Source organism: Setaria italica, chromosome VIII (assembly GCF_000263155.2).
Source record: "Setaria italica strain Yugu1 chromosome VIII, Setaria_italica_v2.0, whole genome shotgun sequence".
Lineage (NCBI taxonomy): Eukaryota > Viridiplantae > Streptophyta > Magnoliopsida > Poales > Poaceae > Setaria > Setaria italica.
Window position 1 is genome coordinate 27,088,496 of NC_028457.1, and position 5,548 is coordinate 27,094,043.

The 5,548-nt window shown below is 44.5% G+C and overlaps 1 pseudogene; it reads right to left on the bottom strand.

The window, feature by feature from the left end:
* Positions 1–612: 612 nt before the first annotated feature.
* On the bottom strand, positions 613–3,914 carry LOC101754442 (annotated as a pseudogene).
* Positions 3,915–5,548: the final 1,634 nt, after the last annotated feature.

The following is a 5,548-nucleotide window of genomic DNA, read 5'->3' on the forward strand; positions in this document are numbered from 1 at the left end:
TTTAACCCCCCCCCTATCCCGGTTCGTAATGGCACCCGGGACAAAAGGGTGCCCCCGCCAGGTGGGGCTGGGAGCGTACCCTTTTATCCCGGGTGGCACCACCAACCGGGATAAAAGGGGGGGCTTTTGTCCCGGTTGCTGTTAGCACCCGAGACCCCCGGCGATAACAGCTATGTGCACCGAGACAAAAGGTCTTTTTCTAGTTTTCTTCTCCCGCCTGTTTTTGGAAATGGATTTATTTATCTTTTCACTGCATTTCAGGATGAAAAACAAAACCTTCACAGATTTTGTACATGCAAAAATATATTTAATTAACGAGTAAATTGACAATAAGTATGAATTAATCATTAATTCTATACCAGTTCATTTAGCCTCTAAAATATTTATTTTACTGCATTGCTGTGATCAAGAAATTATTCAATTAAATAATTTCAATGCGCAGAAAAATCCATGTTTGTTTGTGGTTAACATTGTTCATGTTTATCTATAAAATCTTCACCTAACAAATTTAAGAACACATGAAATCATACATAGGGTAAATTACAAATTGTATCAATTAATACACAAAGGTCATGTACATTTAACGCATTACAATACAACGTTGTAAAATTTCTTCTTCATGAAAGTTCCTTGATCATGATCGCGGCGTAAGTATGGAGCCTCTTCTTTGGATAGCAGGATGCTTGGATCAACTTCAACGGCGAATGGAGGCATGCCATCAAACTGATCATAATCATCTGATTGGTCTGTTTTATCCTCGACTCCCATGATTTTTCTTTTACCTGGAAGAACTATGTGGCACTTTGGCTCCCATGTCTCTTCTGGATTCCTCTTGGGTTTGCTACACATGTCCTTCACATAGAACACCTGATGCACATCATTGGCAAGTACGAATGGGTCATCACTGTATCCAGTCTTGCTCAGATCTACTATTGTCATTCCGTACTGATCTTTGGTGACGGCAGTTAGCTTCACCCAATTGCAAAGAAATAGAGGGATATACAGCGGTCCGTATTCGAGTTCCCATATCTCCTGTATGAAACCATAATATGACTCCTTGCTATTATTTCTGTCCATGGCATCTATGCGGACACCACTATTCTGGTTCGTGCTTTTCTAGTCCTGGGCTCTCGTGTAAAATGTGTAACCATTTATCTCATAGCCTTGGAATTTGACGATTGTGCTAGCAGGTCCCCTGGCTAACCAGGCAAGCTGTGGGTGAATCTCAGAGTTACCCATAAGTTGTTGGCGCAACCAGGAGGGAAAAGTTTCCATGTGATGACGGGTAAGCCAAGCATCGGATTTGGTCGGGTTTTTGGAAGCTACCATCTGCCTGTGCTGCTCGATATACGGAGACACAAAGGATGACTATTGTAGAACAGTGTAGTGTGCCTTGTCGAACAAATCAGTATCATTGCTCAAACTTGATTTCCTTCCAAGGGTGCCCATTCCTCGGAGCCTCCCCTCGTGGCGTGAAGTTGGAACCCCAATCGAGTCAATTGAATCAATAAAATCAACACAAAACTCGATCACCTCCTCTGTTCCATATCCCTTGGCGATGCTTCCTTCTGGACGGGCACGATTAAGAACATAGTTTTTTAGGACTGCCATGAACCTCTCGAAAGGCCACATATGTGCAGGTATACAGGTCCGAGAATACCAATCTCTTTTACTAGGTGAACCAGTAAGTGCGTCATAATATTGAAGAAGGATGGTGGAAATAACAACTCAAAACTGACAAGACATTGCACCACATCGTTCTGTAGCTTTGATAGCTTGGATGGATCGATTGCCTTCTGCGAAATCGCATTGAGAAACGTGTATAGCTTTACGAGCGGCAACCGGACATTTTCTGGTAAAACACCCCTCAGTGCAACCGGAAGCAACTGGGTCATCAACATGTGGCAGTCATGAGCCTTGAGATTTGTAAACTTCTTTTGTTTCATATTTATTATTCCCTTTATATTCGAGGAGTACCCAGACGGGACCTTCATACTATTCAAGCATTCAAACATGCTATCCTTCTCTTCCTTGCTGAGAGTGTAACTGGCAGGACGTAAGTAGTGCTGTCCATTATCTCTCTTTTCCGGATGTAGGTCATCTCGTTGCCCCATGGCTTTCAAGTCCTGTCGTGCTTCCAATGTATCTTTTGAGGTTCCATACACACCCATGAAGCCTAGCACGTTCACGCAAAGATTCTTCGTCAGGTGCATCACGTCTATTGCGTTGCGAACCTCTAGGATTTCCCAATAAGGTAGCTCCCAAAATATTGACTTTTTCTTCCACATGGGTGCATGTCCGTTATCGTCGTTCGGAACAGGTTGGCTACCAAGTCCCTTTCCAAAGACTACATTTACATCCTTCATCATCTCGAACACACGCTTTCCATTACGGTGTGCAGGTTTTTTACGATGGTCTGGCGCCCCTTTGAAATGCATCCCGCTCTTTCTCAGCTGGTGGTGAGCAGGGAGAAATCGACGATGACCCATATAGACGACCTTCTTACAGTGCTTCAAGTACATGCTGTCTGTGTCGTCTAAACAGTGGGTGCATGCCCGATATCCCTTATTTGTCTGTCCTGAAAGGTTACTCAATGCAGGCCAATCGTTGATGGTTACGAACAACAATGCTCGTAGATTAAAGATCTCTTGTCTATCCTCATCCCACACACGTACACCTTCTTCCTTCCAGAGCTGTAAAAGGTCATCAACCAACGGCCTTAGGTACACGTCAATGTCGTTGCCGGGTTGTTTTGGGCCTTGGATAAGCGCCGGCATCATAATGAACTTCCGCTTCATGCACATCCAAGGAGGAAGGTTGAACATACAAAGGGTCACAGGCCAAGTACTATGGCCACTACTCAACTCACCGAATGGATTGAATCCATCAGTGCTTAAACCAAACCTTATGTTCCTTGCTTCACTTTCAAAGTCTGGGAATGTTCTATCAATTGATCTCCACTGTGCCCCATCTACAGGGTGTCTCAGCATCTCATCTTCCTTACGGTCTTCTTTGTGCCATCGCATCAACTTAGCATTCGCCTTGTTCCTGAACAAGCGCTTCAAGCGTGGTATTATAGGGAAATACCACATCACCTTCGCGGGAACTCTCTTCTTGGGAGACTGCCCCTCGACATCACCAGGATCATCTCGCCTGATCTTATACCGTAAGGCTTCGCAGACGGGACAAGCATCCAATTTCTCGTATTCATCACCACGATAGAGGATACAGTCATTAGGGCATGCGTGTATCTTCTGAACATCCAATCCGAGAGGGCAAATAATCTGTTTAGCTTCATATGTTGTGGACGGTAATTCATTATTCTCAGGGAGAATCTTCTTGACAATGTTCAACATCCCCTGAAATGCCTTATCGGACACACCATTTTTTGCCTTCCATTGCACAAATTCTAGTGTCGTACCTAGTTTTTTATGACCCTGCTGGCAACCTGGGTACAACAATTTTTGGTGATCATCTATCATGCGCTGCAACTTTGCTGCTTCCTTCTCAGTTTCGCAATCTCTGTATGCATCTCGTATCACCTGACCAAGGTCATCAGTAGGGCCATTTTCTGCAAACTCATCTTCATCAGCCTCGCCCATTGTAGTACCTGCAAAAGCTTGGCCTGCAACCCAGTCCAGAATGGTGTCATCTTCCTCCTCCTCCTCGCCATCTTCCATTACAACCCCTAGTTCACCGTGCTTGGTCCAAACCAAATAGTTAGGCATGAAACCGTATTTAAACAAGTGGCTGTGAATAGTCCCCTAGGAATCCTTTGAATACTCCTTCTTGTTATTGCATTGGAAGCATGGACAACATACGAACCCATTCTCTGGCTTGTTCGCTTTTGCCATTTCGAGAAAATAATGCAAGCCATCAATAAACGCCTTGCTCCGCCTGTCTGCATTATACATCCATTGCCGGTCCATCTGCATCGTATTACGCATGAAAATGGATTACACTTGACAATGGATTACACGTGAAAATCGATTAAAGATCCAAACAACATGGTACAATACAACAACATGAAGATCCAAATACACATATTTAAATTAAAGTCCCAAAGAACATGATACAATACAACAAGCCATCCACTGGTTATTATCAAGGAGGACTTTAAGCATCCTTGGACGGTGAAGACGAAGGTTCCGCTGACCCAACCTCATCCTTAGGTTTATTTGTGCCGCCTGAAACGGTAGTACTAAGTGGACGTGAAACACCCGGGACTGAGGGTGGAGCATAACGACCACCAAAAGGAGGTTCCTGACCCGCGACAACAGCTTCTTCATGACGTTGCTGCAAATAACGAAGCATTGCTTTTTCCAGCGCGCTCTTTTTCTTTGGCTTATGCTGAGGGCCAACTATGATTGGAACCTTGCCATAATAGGAACCACGATCGCCCCCACCATCGCCACTTCTTCCAGTAGCAGAAGCCATCTATGTACAAAAATTATTATCTTAACACTGCATAAGTTGTTGAACTTGAAGACCGTGATCATCTCGCGAGGATGTCCTCAACTAGGTGGCACCGCACTTCGTCATGAAAGAGGTTAGATGCTACGGAAAAGGGAACACGGTCACGATGTCCGTATCCACTCTTTCTCGTAGAATCGAACCTCCTTCTTGACATACGTTGCTCCTCGGCGGAGAAGATCCTCGCAGAAATGAACACGGTATGCAAGTTCAACAAGTGTGGATTTGAAAAACCATATTGAATTTGATAAGATAAACCGTCTAGACAAGGTAGCATCATTTTTAAACCACTGCAATAATGCATACTATATATGACACATCAATCTCCCTCACATTCTAGCTCAAAATACCTCTCCATTTTTCTACTTCATCATCACATTCTAGCAAATAATCTTTCCATCTCCAAAGCATAAATCAAAGCATAACACGAGAATGAAGTAGCAAACCTTCGCAACACTTGTGTTGGCCGAGTGAAATTCCCACGAAAATGAGGGAAAAAACTTTGGGCAGCACCTCCCTTGCTTGCTTCGGCACCACCGGAGAGTAGGTGAAGCTTAGCTCTCTCTGTCAATGTGCTAGACTGGCTCGGGCTGGAGGAGGAAGAAAGTCCTCTGTCTTGGCCGTATATAATGGGGATGAGTTTTTATCCCGGTTAAAAACTCCAAGTGAGACAAAAAGGAACACCTTTTGTCCCGGTTGAATAGTTAGTCCCGGTTGGTGCCTCCAATCGGGATAAAAGGACACCCTTTTATCCCGGTTGGAGGCACCAACCGGGACTAACTATTCAACCGGGACAAAAGGTGTTCCTTTTTGTCTCACTTGGAGTTTTTAACCGGGATAAAAACTCATCCCCATTATATACGGCCAAGACAGAGGACTTTCTTCCTCCTCCAGCCCGAGCCAGTCTAGCACATTGACAGAGAGAGCTAAGCTTCACCTACTCTCCGGTGGTGCCGAAGCAAGCAAGGGAGGTGCTGCCCAAAGTTTTTTCCCTCATTTTCGTGGGAATTTCACTCGGCCAACACAAGTGTTGCGAAGGTTTGCTACTTCATTCTCGTGTTATGCTTTGATTTAA